This window comes from Chiloscyllium punctatum, chromosome 43 (assembly GCF_047496795.1).
Source record: "Chiloscyllium punctatum isolate Juve2018m chromosome 43, sChiPun1.3, whole genome shotgun sequence".
NCBI classification, from domain to species: domain Eukaryota; kingdom Metazoa; phylum Chordata; class Chondrichthyes; order Orectolobiformes; family Hemiscylliidae; genus Chiloscyllium; species Chiloscyllium punctatum.
Genome location: NC_092781.1, coordinates 63660638 through 63679712, shown reverse-complemented (window position 1 = coordinate 63679712; position 19075 = coordinate 63660638).

Here is a 19075-nt window from a genome sequence, read left to right as displayed (position 1 = left end):
TCTCAGAACCATATTCAAATAAGACTCTGTACATTAAATATAAATTTGTTTCCAGTTTAACTCTCATTCACTGTGTCTCTCTACCATTTTTTATTTTCCTTTCAGATTTCACTGGTCTCCAGTAGTTTCTTTTACTTTACAAGTTTTGATACTTGAAATTGCTGATAATTGCACAATATTCCCCACTCCTATTCCCATGAGAACTGTTGTGTACATGTTGTGCACTGGAATCTGTTTCTTCTTCAAGTTTCCAAAAGACCTCATTTTGCAATTTCTCCTTAAGTGCGTCGATCTCACGAAATAGATTTTGATCGAAAGGGTATTTTAGAGGCAGCTGCATTTCATTGAACAACCTTTCATGGATAGTACATTGATGACGAAACATTCTGTCCTTCACTGAACAGGTTTATCTTGTCTGGTTCTAGAACATAGATAGAACATAGATAGAACATAGAACAATACAGCACAGAACAGGCCCTTCGGCCCACGATGTTGTGCCGAACTTCTATCCTAGATTAAGCACCCATCCATGTACCTATCCAAATGCCGCTTAAAGGTCGCCAATGAATCTGACTCTACCACTCCCACGGGCAGCGCATTCCATGCCCCCACCACTCTCTGGGTGAAGAACCCACCCCTGACATCTCCCCTATACCTTCCACCCTTCACCTTAAATTTATGTCCCCTTGTAACACTCTGTTGTACCCGTGGAAAAAGTTTCTGACTGTCTACTCTATCTATTCCTCTGATCATCTTATAAACCTCTATCAAGTCACCCCTCATCCTTCGCCTTTCCAACGAGAAAAGGCCGAGAACTCTCAACCTATCCTCGTATGACCTACTCTCCATTCCAGGCAACATCCTGGTAAATCTTCTCTGCACCCTCTCCAAAGCTTCCACATCTTTCCTAAAGTGAGGCGACCAGAACTGCACACAGTACTCCAAATGTGGCCTAACCAAAGTCCTGTACAGCTGCAACATCACCTCACGACTCTTGAATTCAATCCCTCTGCTAATGAACGATAATACTCCATAGGCCTTCTTACAAACTCTATCCACCTGAGTGGCAACCTTCAAAGATCTATGTACATAGACCCCAAGATCCCTCTGTTCCTCCACCTGACCAAGAACCCTACCATTAACCCTGTATTCCGCATTCTTATTTGTTCTTCCAAAATGGACAACTTCACACTTGGCAGGGTTGAACTCCATCTGCCACTCCTCAGCCCAGCTCTGCATCATATCTAAGTCCCTCTGCAGCCGACAACAGCCCTCCTCACTGTCCACAACTCCACCTATCTTTGTATCATCTGCAAATTTACTGACCCACCCTTCGACTCCCTCATCTAAGTCATTAATAAAAATTACAAACAGCAGAGGGCCCAGAACTGATCCCTGCGGAACTCCACTTGTAACTGGACTCCATGCTGAATATTTACCATCTACCACCACTCTCTGACTTCGACCGGTTAGCCAGTTTTCTATCCAATTGGCCAAATTTCCCTCTATCCCATGCCTCCTGACTTTCCGCATAAGCCTACCATGGGGAACCTTATCAAATGCCTTACTAAAATCCATGTACACTACATCCACTGCTCTACCCTCATCCACATGCTTGGTCACCTCCTCGAAGAATTCAATAAGACTTGTAAGGCAAGACCGACCCTTCACAAATCCGTGCTGGCTGTCCCTAATCAAGCAGTGCCGTTCCAGATACTCGTAAATCCTATCCCTCAGTACCCTTTCCATTACTTTGCCTACCACAGAAGTAAGACTAACTGGCCTGTAATTCCCGGGGTTATCCCTATTCCCTTTTTTGAACAGGGGCACAACATTCGCTACTCTCCAGTCCCCTGGTACCACCCCCGTTGCCAGTGAAGACGAGAAGATCATTGCCAACGGTACTGCAATTTCCTCTCTTGCTTCCCACATAATCCTAGGATATATCCCGTCAGGCCCGGGGGACTTGTCTATCCTCAAGTTGTTCAAAATGTCCAACACATCTTCCTTCCTAACAGATATCTCTTCTAGCTTATCAGTCCGTTTCACACTCTCCTCTTCAACAATACAGTCCCTCTCGTTCGTAAATACTGAAGAGAAGTACTTGTTCAAGACCTCTCCTATCTCTTCCGACTCAATACACAGTCTCCCACCACTGTCCTTGATCGGACCTACCCTCGTTCTCGTCATTCTCAGGTTTCTCACATACGCATAGAATGCCTTGGGGTTATCCTTGATCCTATCCGCCAGGGATTTTTCATGCCCTCTCTTAGCTCTCCTAATCCCTTTCTTCAGGTCCCTTCTGGCTATCCTGTATCCCTCCACTGCTCTGTCTGAACCTTGTTTCCTCAACCTTATGTAAGCCTCCTTCTTCCTCTTTACTAGACATTCAACCTCCCTCGTCAACCAAGGCTCCCTCACACGACCATTTCTTTCCTGCCTGATCGGTACATACATATCAAGGACACGTCGTATCTGCTCCTTGAAAAAGTCCCACATTTCCACCACATCCTTCCCTGACAGCCTATGCTCCCAACGTATGCTCCTCAAATCCTGTCTTACAGCATCGTAATTTCCCTTCCCCCAATTGTAAAAACTTCCTTGTTGTGTGCACCTATCCCTCTCCATAACCAAGGTGAAAGTGACAGAATTGTGGTCGCCATCACCAAAATGTTCACCCACTAACAAGCCCACCACTTGTCCCGGTTCGTTACCGAGTACCAAATCCAATATGGCCTCCCCTCTGGTTGGACAATCTACATACTGCGTTAGAAAAGCTTCCTGGACACACTGCACAAACACCGCCCCATCCAATCTACTTGATCTAAAGAGCTTCCAATCAATATTTGGGAAGTTGAAGTCGCCCATGACTACGACCCTGTGGCTTCTGCACCTTTCCAAAATCTGTTTCCCAATCTGTTTCTCCACATCTTTGCTGCTATTGGGGGGCCTATAATAAACACCCAACAAGGTGACTGCACCTTTCCTATTTCTGACTTCAGCCCATACTACCTCCAGAGGCAGATCTCCCTCAAACTTCCTTTCTGCAGCCGTTATACCATTTCTAATTAGCAATGCCACCCCCCCTCCTTTTTTACCACCCTCCCTAATCTTACTGAAACATCTGTAACCAGGAACCTCCAACAGCCATTCCTGTCCCTCATCTATCCATGTTTCCGTGATGGCTACAACATCGTAGTCCCAGGTACCGATCCATGCCTTAAGTTCACCCACCTTATTTCTGATACTCCTTGCATTCTGAAAGCATTTAATCCATACTTTAGGATAATTACAACAAAGATGATGATCATTCATCTCATTATGTCTGCACCAGCTTGGCATTAACTACATTTCTACCGTTATTGATTGTAATGTACCTGCATTCCAACACATGATGGTCGCTGTGACTCTTTTGAAATCTGAGTATCCTGTCTAGATAAGAACATTCTTACCAAGCCTCACACCTGTAATTAAAGTGTAAATATAAACATAATTCCGTACATCGCATGTACAGTTGTGCTGTCCTATTCACAATTTCAATCAACGTTCCATTTCCCAAGTTTACGCTGTTTCCTTGCTGTGCGTTATATTTCCTTCTGTCTATTAGAGTGGCTGTCAAATACGGGTTTTGAGATTATGACTAAACTTTACTCCTGTCTCCATAGCCGCTGGTCTCAATCTTTTCTGTCTCCTGGCCAATATCCTATTCATTCTGTCTCAGGCTCTTTAATCCATATGTTTAAATTAGCAAGTTCAATGTTCATATCATATTTCGATTTAGACTGAAGTTAAAAATGTAAATGATGCCATTTTAAAGTCAACAAACTGCAATAAGATTTGCATTACGAGAGAAATGAGATGGAAACCCAGACAAATCCATATTTCCTCTCTGTGGTTAGCAAAAGTCTGTCCAATAACAATCTTTTGGTTGTCATGTTCAAGTGGAGGAGAGATCAGCAAACGAAAAATATCTTCATTCCCTGGGCTTTTTTGGGTGGGGGTGGGGAAGATATTCCTTTGTACATCAAAAACACAGAAAAATCATTTGGCCTGCGAGGAAAAGACATCCATCATTCTCCCTTTACCGACTCCGTCAGAGCAAATGGTGATGGGAGATTAGACTGATAGTCAGTGATGTAATCATCCATTCCAATAAAGTTACTGTTGCGAACTGGAAGTACTGTTGTGAAAGGTATTAACTGGAAATGTTTGTTCAGTGACCGTGATTGATGCAACTCTCCAAGGATTCGAACTGTGTCACTGAAGGCTTTCACTGTCCTATTATTAAGAGGCTTCTTTCAGTGTAGCAGCAGATGTATCAACTCCAATACTAACAGGGATCAGCATCTGCAGACATATGGAAAGAAGGGATCAGACTCCAAGAATAATAGACTGGAACGTTTCAACAATGGATCAGAATCTTAGAACGTTAGAATGGAATGTTCCATCAATCGACAAGGGTTTATTCTGGGGTCTTTTATATCTTTCGTGTTGTTCGGAAATTATATCATATCGGATATTAGGTGTCCTGCTGATTATTCAGGCGGGTTACTATCCCATTCTTGCTATTGTTGGGGCACCTGGTAAGTCTCTCTGCCTCTTTGTTTTTATAATTCCAAAACCTATGTTGACTTTCATTGTTATTTCGATTTTATTTCCATTTACAAAAGGGTGAAACAAACGTAAACAGTTTCGAACACCAACTCCACTCATTACCCACCAACGTCAGAGCTTTTACTCACAGCTGAAAACGAAACTGTTCATTATATCGAGGGCTTCTTTTTGGCCTTGAACTGATTTATGTCTCATTATTCTCTCCATTATCAAACCGATCCATTACCAGCTCCATGTTTTTCCCAGGTTCCAGGTTTGTGTCGATTTTGTTCCTGAATGAACCGTTACCTATGCTTTGGTAAAATTAGACATTATGGCTTCAGCTCTCCACTGGCTGCTGTTCCAGTTACAAATATTTCGATTACATTATTTTTGTTGTCTCTGAAGTAGCATCACAATCGTGACACTGTGTCAGAGTAGTATTGTTGGTGAACAGTATTTGAGAGGTGCTGGTTATTACACTTGAGACACTTTCAATCCTTCCACAACTGATGGCAGAACTTAAATTCAATTTATAAGAATTGTAACAAATTCAAATTTCACTCAAATCAACCATAAGACTCCAGCATTTTGCTTGAAAATCTATCTGTTTCACTGGTGTCCTTTGTTGAACAAATCTGATGTTATTGTCTGGTTGGGTACAAGAGTGACTTCAGACCGCCTACAAGGTGCTGACCCTTTTCTGCCTTGTTGAATGGCCTCGATAACGAGGGTTATTACTCATGATCAGCAAATTTTGCCCTTCGCACCGATGCCGACATCCCATGAAACAACAAAATAAAAGGTGAAAACAAACAAAAAAAGTTGCTGATTTGGAACTGAAAGAAATAATTGCTGTCGAAACCGAGCAGGTTTGACAACGTCTATTGGCAGAAAAACACAGTTCAATATCGAGTCCATTGAACACACATTGGGACTGAAAATAGCGAGGAAATAGTGTGATTGATGCTGCCGACAGGGACGTCTATATTGAAGAGGAGCAGTGTGTTGAGTAAATGAAGAAACACAGAGAGATAGACAGAAAAAAACAAGCAAACAACGTGATTATTAATCATAATCTGGAATGGAAATAAAATGTGAGATTAATCTAATTTATTTTTCACATTTTCCCGTTATCCGTAATATCATGCCCATGTAGGTGCTTATCCAAGACACCGTTTACAGTGAAATGTGCGCTCACTGTGTCCTTTCTCTGAGAATGAACATTAACAGGTCGTGGGGGTTGCTGGGAGTGTCAGCATTTATTTGTCTTTCCCAGTTACCGTTGAGAAGATGTTGATGAGCAGTCTTCTTGAACCGTTGCAGTCGATGTGCTGTGAATTACTAACGTTGAAGTCCATCCAGTTTCTTGGACACTTCGTATCGCTTAATATCTCTCAGTGACTTAACAATTTCAAAGGCCAATTAAGAGTCAACCACATTTCTGTGTATGTGTCAGCAAATGTACACCAGATGGTGGGAAGATGGCAGATTTCCTTCCGTGAAGAACATCATTGAGATAGCTGGGTTTTTCTGAATCGCCGATGGTTTCAGAGTTTTATGAGATTCTTAATTCCAGCTGTTGTATTGAATTCGAATTCCACCGTCTGCCGTGGCATGATTCGAATCCAGCATCCATTATTTAAGTCCCTGGTTTAATAGCCATGAGTTAATACCAAGACCATTCCCTCCCCAGTTTTTCCAATCATCTCAAGCAACATTAGTGATGTTGCTCTTATCGTTACTGTGAGACAGACAATTGTGCAGTTACATGATCAACTAGTTCTATGGAGAGGGGAACTGTTAATATTTCAGGTCACTGGGACTGTACAGAATTGTAATCAGTCAGGAAAAGCAACTGGGGACAGGAAAGCATTTCCAGCATCGAGTGGGTGTTCCATTTATATGCGGATTTGACTTGCTTCTGTCATTGGAAAGCCAGTGGAGGTTCTGTGTGTCGTTTCTCAGGTTTGCGTTGTCAGTTGTTGAATTGTAGTTATTGTTGAGGCAATATTCGCGCCACTTTACACTGAGTTTCTTTTCTCTATAAGGAATGTTCAACTTACCACAGAGGCAGTGAAAATGAGATTCACCAGATGATAATGGTACCATGAGGAGAGTGAGAAGGAAATGAGTGTTTAATCTGTCGCACTGTGAGAGTAAGAGGTGAATGCACTGCAACTTGAGGGTGATGGACCGACATCCATTATGTTCAGAATAGACATCAAAGAGTAAGAAATTGCATATATTTTCCACATGGTACGTGGTTCCCGATAGTTCACGGACCAGTGTGGAACCCGTGTGTTGGTTAAGAGGGAACTCCAGGCTCTGAATGAACTCTCACCATCTCAATGTGCTTTTGGTGTGTGACTCTGCACTGTTCACAGTTCTGTCAGCACACAATGCCTTACTCCTGAAAGAGTTATCTAATCCTAAAATCTTCTCACCTCCATGGGAATACAGTCTGCCTTCTCCGAGAGAGACGATGCCTGCTTCAGACTTGTCATGCATCATTGACTTTCCATCCTCTGTCAACAAACTGTGTTAAAGTAACATGTCTGTCCCATTAGCAATAGAGCCACGAGGAATTACATAACGAAGTCTATCGGTACAGTGTCTGCTTCATTGTTTTATCACGTGAAGCATCAATGACATCTTCTTATTGTTGTGTCGGTGGCTTGATTGGCTGAATGGCCTCTTCCTGGTTCCATGGAAGTGCCGCAACGACTTGATTGGGCAACCCCTGGTTCCTGACGAAGACATCTGTGTGCTGACTGAGCTGTTTGCCTCCCTTTGCAACGGGCAGGAAGGACTGAATGAGCTGTCCCACTTCTTATCAACTAGGTTCGATGCGATGAAAGGATTCTTCATATTCCTGTGGAATCAGTTTGAGATGTTGAATGAAATCTTTTATTACCGTAATAATGAGCAATGTCGAGCAGTACTGTTACGTAAATGCTGCTGACACATGATGAGCACAGTCCACGTCATGCTGCACATGGACAAAAAGTGTTTCAGGGGCCGAGAGGGGATACATTGCTGTGTACATTGTTTCATCTTCAGGGAATACCCACACTTCCGATTTCATGGTATGGGAAAGTTATGTATGGAGCAGCTGACAACGTTTGTGTTGTGGAAGCAAATCTGAAGAGCTCCTGTAGAGTTCTCCCGTTACGGAGTTAATTGATGTCCATTAACCAGAAACGTCACACTTTGTGCGCTGAATGACCCGGAGCAGTGGGAAGTTTACAACGGATTACATTAAATTCAATCTTTTCTGTGTTCCTTGATATGATGCTCAGTCAAATCCTGCCTTGATATCAGGATCAGTCACTTCTACCTTGTGTTCATATCTTGTTAATGTCTTTCAGTCACTGTGTAGGTGTAGGGAATGTATCCTTTTGACAGAGAGTAGTGACTGTCGTGACTTCCCTGTTCCAGAGAGGTAGGGGAGATAGATGCTTGGAAGGGGAGCGCAACACTTATTAAAAGCATCAAAAAGATGAGGGCTGCAGGGATTGGGCATAAAAGAGGAGTTGAGGCTTGGAGCAGATCAACCATGTTATCATTGAAGTTTAAATTATGATTGAGGTTTTGAATGACCGACTCCTGTTTATTATTTTCTTGAATTCAGACAGGAAAGTCAATGGTTGTAGTCTTCCTCGAATTCTCAATATTGAATGATGCTATCCTGGACACCAGAGGACATTGTGAGCAAATTATGTGTGCAGTATTCACCGTGAACCTGGGCCAACAACATGACCAATAAATGGGGACAGGGAATTTTTGTAAAAAGAAAGGAAAGGAATGTTCCACGTTGGCACCACATTCGCTTCCCAATTACATTTTCGAAATCAATACAAAACGTGAATAACAGTCTTGAGGGCCTGAATTGTCACCTCTGTAACTTCAGGCCAGTTTTTAAAACCAAGTGGACGCTAACTGCACCTGTATAGCAGATATTTTGGGCGGAATTGAACATTGGGACACCGGACTGAGTGGCAGGAGTGGATCATGAAACCCTTGCCCCTGCTCAAACATACAATAAGATCGTAGCTTATCTATTCGTAAAAAGAGTTGTGATTTTGAGATGCCAGCGTTGGACTGAGGTGTGCAAAGTTAAAAATCAAACGACATCACGTTATAGTCCAACAGGCATAATTGGAAGCACGAGCTTTCGGAGCGACTCTCCTTCATCAGGTGATTCATGAAAGTGTGGTGCTCCAAAAGCTCGTGCTTCCAAATAAACCTGTTTGACTACAACTTGGTGTTGTGTGATTTTTAAAAAGAATCCCACATTCTTATCCGTAGTTCATCATCATTGACTCACTTGACTGTCAAATATCTCACGAACACCAGAATTTATATCTTCGAATAAATTCATCACATAACACCAGAAACTTTGGGGAAGAGAGTACCAACTCAAGTGTCCCTTTGTGAAGTTTGATCAATGTTGGAGGGTCACTGTACCCTTTCTTAGTCCCATTCATGTCGAAGTTTAATTGTAGCCAGTTTGGTGATATCGTCAGTCTTATAGATCACAGACTTGTTTACGTTCAGTGGTCGGGACAAGTGAGGCAGATGACGAAAATTTGCTAAAATAACTAATCTATCACTAAAGTCAAGTTAGTGAAGCTATGATGGAAAGATAGATGATAAATATATTGTTCATTGAAAATATGCACATCAATATTTATCTTTCTATAAATACTGAGACTCGTGCACAGGATCACATGCAGATACAGATTTACAGATTTACACACACAGAAACACACACATACGGCTGAACACAAACACAAGAAGACAATGCTTTGTCCAAATAATTGTTAAACTCATGACAAAAAGAAAATCAGCTTGTGCTGAATGATATTTTGCCTCTGAAGTTATTCTGCCCAGACAAGCTACTGACAATGGGGTTTCCTCCTGGTATTTGACTGAATTCCTGTTGCTGAAGGCAGTGGAGACTTTCCAATGAATGTTTAACAGAAATCCTGCACGAGTGATAAGGCTGACTGACGGGCTTTCATCTCGTGTATGCTGCTGCGAGCAGTAAAAATGAAAGAGAGGGAGCAATAGGCAGTTGCTCCTCAGGTATGTTACATGTTCTCCATCTCTGAGATGAAACATACTGTAATATTATCCGAGCACAGAACTGTGTCATGTGAGGTCTGTTTGAATATTCTCTGAATGGTATGACACCATCCCTGTTCCTTACTCCATGTCGGGTCGATTTATGATTTGAAGATATCTCCCTGCCATTTTTGTACAATGCATGTCTTCATAATCTCAGTGTCAAAATGACTACTGTACATTGTTTCCTTCAAATTGAATCCTTCGATTTAGTTTCCTATAAAAGCGGAAACATCCATCAGCTGCACATCTGATATACTCCATTTAATATGTTCTATGTTTCAATATGAACATATCTCATTCTCAGCCTTGAAGTGCAATGAACTTGTGGAGGTTTTAAAATCATGGCGTACATGGATTCAGTTAACAGCCATCTTTCTAGAGTGGTGAAGTTCAAAACTAGTGGGCAGATTTGAAAGGTTTAAATGGGTGCTGATGAGTAACTTCTTGTCAGCCATGTGTGATGCGTTCATGGAATGAGCAGCCAAAGGAGGTCGTGGAGACTGGTACAAATACAGTAGTTAAAAGCCGTCTGGATAGGAAAATGAATAGGAACGGTTTAGAGGGATATGGGCCACATGCTGGTAAATGGGATTAGATCGGATTGAGACATCTGTTTATCACGGACGAGATGGATTGAAGTGGCTGTTTCCATACTGCATGACTCTGTGACACCCATAAAACATTAATTCCCTAAAGAAATGAAGTGAACATATGTGAAACGCTTCTGATGCAATTGATTTTTTTTAAAGTTGTGCGAATCATAACTACACATAAGACATCAGATGTGATCTGAACAGTGCCATGTACAAATGCAGTGAAACATTACGATGATTATACCTATAACATTTACATGAAATAATATCATTCCAAATGCCTGGAAAATCACAAGCAGCACTTGCAAATTAACTGTGTATGATTCGTGTGCCAGAAACACATGAATTCCACTGCGCCACTCAATTCTGTAATATCTCTCAAATTATGGCGTTCACTGTAGTTTTATGCTTCCATCATAGCTTAAAAATCCCATAACCCACATTATTCCATTTTTGCTGAACGTCTGTGCACTAATCTCCCCGGACTATGTCCTAATGCAAACCCTCCATCTCTAATTAAATGACTATCATGCAGAATTAGTTAATTGAGCTCCAATCCAAACAGTCCCCTGATCCAATTCATTTATGTAAGTAGTGAATAGTTGATGATCTCATCAGGGTGCCTGAGGCACTCAACCAATTTATAGCTTTCCAACCTGAAAATAAACGTTTCTACTTGCTGTCTATTTCTTATTATCTACCCGGTGCTCCCCTGTTGCTGTGCAGCAGCCTAGAACGTTGGATAGATTCACCCTGTGCTGTGCAATTACATAAAATGTAAAATGCATCATTGTACTCCCAGCATAACACCTCAGAGGGCACAATGGTCTCCTCCCATCTCACCATAACGATACTGTATGGTCTAATGGGATCTCTGTCTTACTCTGTACCTGCTTCGTAGTTAGGGGTTGGAGAACAACACATGGGATCAGAGCATAAGCTGACATTTTGGACCAGCGAGTCTGCTGTACCATTCAGAATTCTCTGATTATGATGTGACTGCAGCCGAACATCCTTTTCCTGTTTCCCAACAGCATTGATTATGTTGTTCTGTTGAACTCAAGCTTGAACGTTTTCAGTAACGCAGACTCACTGGTGTTTGGAGATGGGAACAGCAGAAAACCACAGCCATTTCTTTTCCTGAAATGTGAAGACTGCTTATTCTCTATTTTTTCCCCTCATAACAGTCACGACACTTTTGAGGTACAGGGCCCCAAAAATTAGAAATGATATAGACCATTCATCCTCTCACACTTGTTTGCATTTGGATTAAACCTCGACCACTACATACTTATTCAATTCAGCCTCCACTGAACTGACCGGAAGGCAAATCCAGATAAAATAATTTCGCAGAAGCCTAAGAAATTGGAGCAGCCTCTGGCCATTCGGCCCATCCAGTCTGCAGGACCGTTGATTTCTGCTGAAAGGTATCTGAACCCTATTCTCCTGCCATCTCCAACTGAACATTCAACCTCTAATAATGCAAAATACAACTACTTTTTTTCCCGAAATGCACAGTGCCGCACTGCAGTTTGGAATTGCTGAGTGAAACAGTGAATGGGTGACCGAAAGGCAGAAAAAATCCCAGTCTGAAAGTAGTGCTAGTATCCTCTGCGGTCTTCTCTCTCCAAAACAGGTTTACCGTTTTTGAATACTGTTGGGTGAGATGGCTTACCAGGGAACCTTAGCAGTTGCCAAGATCATAGCACCAGAGTTGGCACTGCTGTTCAGAAGGGCAGGAAAAACTTTGGTAGGGCCATCGTCATCAAGGATTCTATTTTATGGGGAGTAAAAAGGCGTTTCTTTCGACGAAAACGGGAGTCCCGGATGGTGTGTTGCCTCCCAAGTGCTCTGGTCAGGGATGTCACTGGTCGGTTGCAGAGCATTCTAAAAGCGGAGGTTGAACAGCGAGTTGTCTTGGCGCATACAGGCACCATCAATATACGTAAATAAGGAGATGAGGTCCTGAAAGCAGATTTCAGGCAGTAAGGAAAGAAATTACATTGAGGACCGCAATGGTAGTGATCCCGGGATTATTACCAGTGCCACGTATTAACCAGCGTAGGTATGAATTAAGTAGACAAGATGAACACGTGGCTTGAGGGATGGGTGTAAGAAGAAGAGGTTCAGACTTGTTGGTCATTGGGACTAGATCTGCAGAAGGTGGCACTGATGTATATTGAACAGTCTACATCTGAATCAGACTGGAATGAATGCCCTTGGAGGAGGTTGTGCTTCTGCATTTGGGGAGGTTTTAAAATCATGTGGCAGGGGTCCTTGAACGAGACGAAAAGACAAGTCGGCAGCGAGGGAGAAACTGGAAATGGTAAGAATCATGAAGACAGCATTAATGGGGGAAGAGTAGGCAGAGAGCAGGTGAACGCAAAAGAAATGGAGTCCTGAAGTGCATATACTTTAATGCAAGGGGCATGGTGGGTATGGCAGATGAACTTCGGGCTTGGATTCGTGCCTGGGTGTATGACGTTATTCCAATCACAGGGACTTGGTTGAAGAGAGGACATGAATGGCAATTAAATGTTCCAGGATATAGACGCTTCAGACAGTAGAGATAGGGAAGTAAGTGGGGGAGGTCATTGCATTGATGGTCAGGGATGATATCACGGCTGTGCTAACGCAGGACACTATGGAGGGCATGAGTAGTGAGGCATTATGTGAGGATCTCAGAAATCAAAAGGGTGCAGTTACATTGTTACGGCTGTATTGCATGCCTCCTGACAGTGAGCGTGAGTTAGAAGAACAAATAGGTAAAAAGGTTATGAAAAGATGTCGAGGCAACGGAGTGGTTGTGACGGGAAATTTTACAAATTCCAATATTGACTGGGATACACTTAGTGTCCTAGGTCTGTATTGGATAGAATTTGGAAGAAAAGTCCGAGAATGTTTTCTAGAACTGTATGTTAATACTCCGGCGAGGGAAGAAGCCATATTGGACCTGGTGTTGGCGAATGAACAAGGCCAGGTAGTACAAGTTGTGGTGGAGGATTGCTTTGGGAACTGTGACAATTATTCTGTAAGTTTTAGAATACTCATAGACAAAAATGAGCATAGTACTTAGGGAAGATGACTAAACTGGGCCCAGGCTAATTATATCAAAATTAGACTAGAGCTGGGAAATGTGGATTGGACACAACTATTTGAAGGGAAGTCCACATTTGATATGTAGGATTTAGGTTAAATATTGTGCAAAATTGGCTTGTCCAGTTGAAAGCAAAGGAATGGAAGTGCAAGATTCGTGAACCGCGAATGACAGGAGAAATGGGACATTGGTTAGATTACTGTTGGAATATTGTGTGCAATTCTGGTCTCCTTCCTATCGGAAAAATTTCGTGAAACTTGACAGGGTTCCGAAAAGATTTGCAAGGATGTTGCCAGGGTTGGAGGATCTGAGCTACAGGGAGACACTGAACAGTCTGGGGCTGTTTGCACTGGAGCGTCGGAGGCTCAGGAGGACATTATAGAGACTTACACAATTATGAGGGGCATGGATAGGATAAATAGGCAAAGTCTTTTCCCCGTGGTCGGGAGTCCAGAACTAGAGGGCATAGGTTTAGAATGAGAGTGGAAAGATATAAAAGAGACCTAAGGGGCAACTTTTTCATGCAGAGGGAGGTACGTGTATGGAATGAGCTGCCAGAGGCTGTGGTGGAGGCTGTTATAATTGCAACATTTGAGAGGCATTTGGATGGGTACATGAAAAGGAAGTGTTTGGAGGATACGTGCCCGTTGCTGGAAGGTGGGACCAGATTAGGATGGGATATCTGGTCGGCCTGGACGTGTTGGACCGAAGGGCCTGTTTCCATGCTGTACGTCTCTATGACTCTATGACTAGCCAAGTGGAAAAGTGAACACATATAAGGTCAAGGCAGCAAAGAACAGAACGTGCCCCGGAGAAATATTGGAAGAGTAGGGCAAGTCTTAAATGAGGTATCAAGAGGGCTGAAAGAAGTCACGAAGTAGCGGTAACAAGCAGAATTGAGGAGAATCTCAAATCCTTTTATCCTTATATAAGACGCAAGTGCCTAACTAGAGAAAGCATTGGTGCACTAACGGATAGTTAAGGAAGACTGTGTGTCGAAACTGTGAAATGGGTAGATTCTGAAGGAGTACTTTGCCTCAGTGTCACTGAGGGGGGGGGGGGGGATGATAAATTTTGAGATTGGAGATGGAAGATTGATTGGTCTGGATAACATTGGCATAAGTTGGGAAGATGTGTTGGATAGGCTGGAGGTTACTAAGATGGATAAATCACCAGGAATGAATAGGATCTATCCCAGGTTGCTGAGGGAGGCGACAGAGGAAATAGTTGGGACACTAACAGATATATTAGCAATGTCCTTAAACACAGTTGAGGTCCCGGTGGACAAGAGGTTTGCTCACGTTGTCTCCCTGTACAAGAAGGATAGTAGGTATATCCTTGGTAACTACAGACCAGTTAGAGCCTGTGGCCAGGCGTGCGAAACTTGCTAGAGAAGGTACCCAGGGATAAAATCTATTTGTATTTGGAAAAGAATACTAATCAGTCAGAGAAACATTTTTTGAGGGGTATTTCCTGCCTTATCAACTTCATAGAGTTCTTTTACTGAGTTGGTAGATCAAGGAAGAGCTGTAGATGTTTTATATGTGGACGTTAGTAACGTGTTTGGTTATGTTCCCCACGGAAAACTAACAGAGAAAGTGAAGTCACATGGTATGCAGAGTGCTCTTGCTCAGTGGATAAAGAACTGGTTGAGCAAACACAGACAGAGAGTAGTAGTTGAAGATAGTCTCTCGAAAAGGAGAGAGATGAGCAGTGGTGAGCCACAGGGATCAGTGCTGGGGCCACTGTTGCTTGTGACATATATACATTATCTGGAAGAAGACAATGTTGGAATGATCAGCACGTTTGCAGTTGACACGAAAATTGATGGAGTAGCAGAAAGCACAGGGACGGTCAAAGAAAACTGTATAATATCGATACACTAGAGAGTTGGGAGGAAAAATGACAGATGGAGTTCAATCAAGGCAAATCTGAGGTGTTGCATTGTGGAAGCATAATTCTCGAGCGAATTATATAATAAACTGAACAGCCTTGATGAGCAAGGAGATTAGATTAGATTACTTACAGTGTGGAAACAGGGCCTTCGGCCCAACAAGTCCACCCCGCCTCGCCGAAGCGCAACCCACCCACACCTCTACATTTACCCCTTAACTAACACTACGGGCAATTTAGCATGGCCAATTCACCTGACCTGCACATCTTTGGACTGTGGGAGGAAACCGGAGCACGCGGAGAAAACCCACGTAGATGACGTGCAAACTCCACACAGTCAGTCGCCTGAGGTGGGAATTGAGCCCGGGTTTCTGGCGTTGTAAGGCAGCAGTGCTAACCACTGTGCCACCGTGACGTCATTAAATCTGGGAGTTCAGGTCCATTGCACCCTGAATGTGAAGCACAGGTGGATTGAGGTCAATAGGGCATATGGTTTGCCTTCATCGGATGTGGTATTGTGTATAATAGCTGGCAGGTCATGGTAAAATTCTACACGACATTAGTTCGGCTGCATTTAGAGTACTGTGTACAGTTTTGATCGCCACAATACCAAAAGAATGCAGATGCTTTGCAAAGGATGCATGGAATGTTTACGTGTTTGTTGCCTGGTATTGAAGGTGCTAACTATGACGAGGGGTTGAATAGGATAATTTTGTTTCCATTAGAAAAAAGACGATTGAGGGGGGACCAGTTTGAAGTCTACAAAATCAGGAAGCATATGGACAGGGTAGATGGAGAAAACCTTTTTCCCAGGTTGAAGGATTCAATAATGAGAGGTCATGCTTTCAAGGTGAGAGGTGCAAAGTTTAAGGGGGATACATGTGGCAAGTACTTTTCACATCGGGTGGTAGGTGCCTCAAACGCTTTGCCAGCAGAGATAGGAGAGGCAAACACGGTAGATTCATTCACGATGCACCTGGACAGGTGCATGAGTCGGTAGTGAGCAGAGGAATACAGATTCTTCAGAATTGGGCGTCAGGTTTAGACAGTGAATTTGGATTGTTTCAGACTTCGAGTGACGGAAGGCGTCTTCCTGTGCTGTAAATTTTCTTTGTTCTTTGATTTTGTCAATGTGTGTGGGTGTATGCATGTGGTTGTGTTCAGCTGTAACAGTCCATACCTGTGTGGCTAATTGTGTGTGTACGTGTTGTGTGTATTTGTGTACTTATCGATGTTTACGTGTATCTCTGCCTACATCTCTGTGCACTGAGGTGCTCTGTACTAAAAATATTTTCTTAGCTGTTTTTCACGATAATACACTGAAGCTGGGGTCAAAGCCCATCTCTCCCCCTCTCTTTCTGTGGATTTTGTGATAAGAGGTATACAAAGCCGCCCTCTTCTAGCCTGCCACACCACTGCACAAGTGGTAGGTTCTGTTTCTTGAAAATACCTCAGCTACTGTGACACATTACACGACTGTTTGTTTTTTTAAATAGTGTCTTTGGAAGCACAGGGCAGATTGATCTGATACGTAGCGATGTTGTTCCTGAAATATTCCTGCCAACGTCGGGTGCGTTTCTGGACATTTCAATCGTTTCTCAAATTTGAAAGACTGTCTTACAAACATTACAGTTTAAAGAACGTAGAATAAAATTCGTCTTACTTATCTGCAAATCTGTTCACTCAGAGTTGCTCTTCAGCAACTGCAGTGGAAATACCCTTTAACGTGTATACTCCGTGTCAAGAATAATGACCAAAGACATATCATTTCCAATTTTCAGACTGAACACAGACATTTTTCTACATTGGCATTTTCCACTTTGAGGGGCCTCAGACCAATTGCAATCCACTGCATTAATAGCTCTCTTTGGTGGTTTGAAAATGTTATATACCAAACCATTTAAGAATATCTTGTTCTCATTCTTGTGATTGGATCCTCTGTATCCAAGTCCATTAATATTTCCGGTTTAAAATGCACTGTATATCATGTTGGTGAATACCGACTGTCCTTGCAGCAGCCACAGCCTCTTTATTCAGAAGCAGTCAGTCATTTCCATCGTCTTCAGCATTCCACGTAGCAATTAGGATGGACTGTTGGATAAATGTCATCCCCTTGATATACTGTTCAAAATATCCCCCACACCAGTCCCCATCGTAATGTGCACTGAGGACAATGGTTCCACTGGGAACATCAGGGGAGATGGAACAATAAAAAAGATGTGTGAACAGGTCTGAGTGCACAATGTATCACTACGTCCTGTAATCTCTCTCCATTCATGTAATATACAGACGTGTATCTTTCCTAAAACAAAAAAAAATCACAGCTTCACGGTTGCCCACGTTATATTCCAGCTGCCAAATTGCTGCCTGTTGCTTATCCAATTCATGATTCTCGACTTCCACTTAATAACTTAATTTCCTGCCTATCCCAGTCAGAAGGCATTTGTTCCAGTTGCCTAAATCGTTGATATTGATTGCGAATAATTGAGGTCCCTGCACTCGTCACTGTGCCACTGCAAACGTGAATTTGCTTAAACTGATCATGATAATTTTATCAAAATTTATCCCTGGTCCAGGCTCAGTAAGCAGTCGCCCCGTATTCCTGTGTAGCAGCTTCGAAAGCCTGAAATTTTCCTTTCATTTCTGGTCTAAAAGTCACGAGAGATTAAACGATCTGCTCCAGTTCCCGAGTGAACTTGGAATGGCTGATTGACTACATTTTGCTCCTGTCTAAAACACTTGGTGTGCTGAAAAGACTAATTCAGGAAATGTATCGTTTTGAATCTTGCTGAATCATTGGAACCATCAGCGACAGTCCACCTTTGACTTTAAAATGTCGGGAAAGAGATTGATGTTGCAACTGCTGATGGCAATGCCACAAGTATGTCCAGTTTCCATTTACTCGGTCTTTTAGAAGTATGGCCTACTTTGCAGGAGTCGTGCCAAAAAACAAAGTGGGTAGTATATTCAATATGAAGCTGAGACATCCCGTCTGCCAGGACTGAATGCTGGCTTCTCTGACAGACCCTGTTCGGGAAGTTCTGTCTGTTTAAGTTTGGTGAGAATGTATCCCTCTTGTTGGTTCCCCCATCACTTCCAAGAATCTGGTTGCTAATAATTTAAGGACTGTAACTGATCAGGTCGTGCCGGGCCTTTGGAGACACCCTCGGTTATATACAATGAAGCCCCACACTTAGAGTGCGTCTGTGTCTTGACCATCATCAGTGCTTCCTCTGATTGTATTTCAACATCGACGGAACTTGATATTTCCTGAAGGTGTACAGGATCAGGGTATTTCGCCGACCATCTGTGATGAGGTTTCCCGAGTTCTCAATCAATGTTGGGGAATTCCAGGGTAATTCCTTCCCTGAATGTATCCTACGGTGCCTCCACCAGTGATGGGACTGTCCTGTCCGTGGTACAGGATATTCACTGGAGTGGTGATGGGGCTTCACTTAACCTTACCCAACAGATCTGATTGTGTGTTTATGACTGTGTATGACTGTTTCCTGACCGAGTCAATATGAGGGATAAAGTCGACAATGGAGCAAATCCTAATGGGCTAAAATACTGAATGAAAGGCACTTTGTCTGAATGTGCGTTTTATTCTCAAAGCGGATTGAGGAAATCAATACATACATTGAGGGAAATTGATTTGTTTAATGACATTAGCGAGCGACGACTACAGGGTGACCGATATTGAGATTTGAATATCCAGAACACTTTATGGTGGGGAGTGTTAGTCAGATCTGAAAAGGTGTTGAGG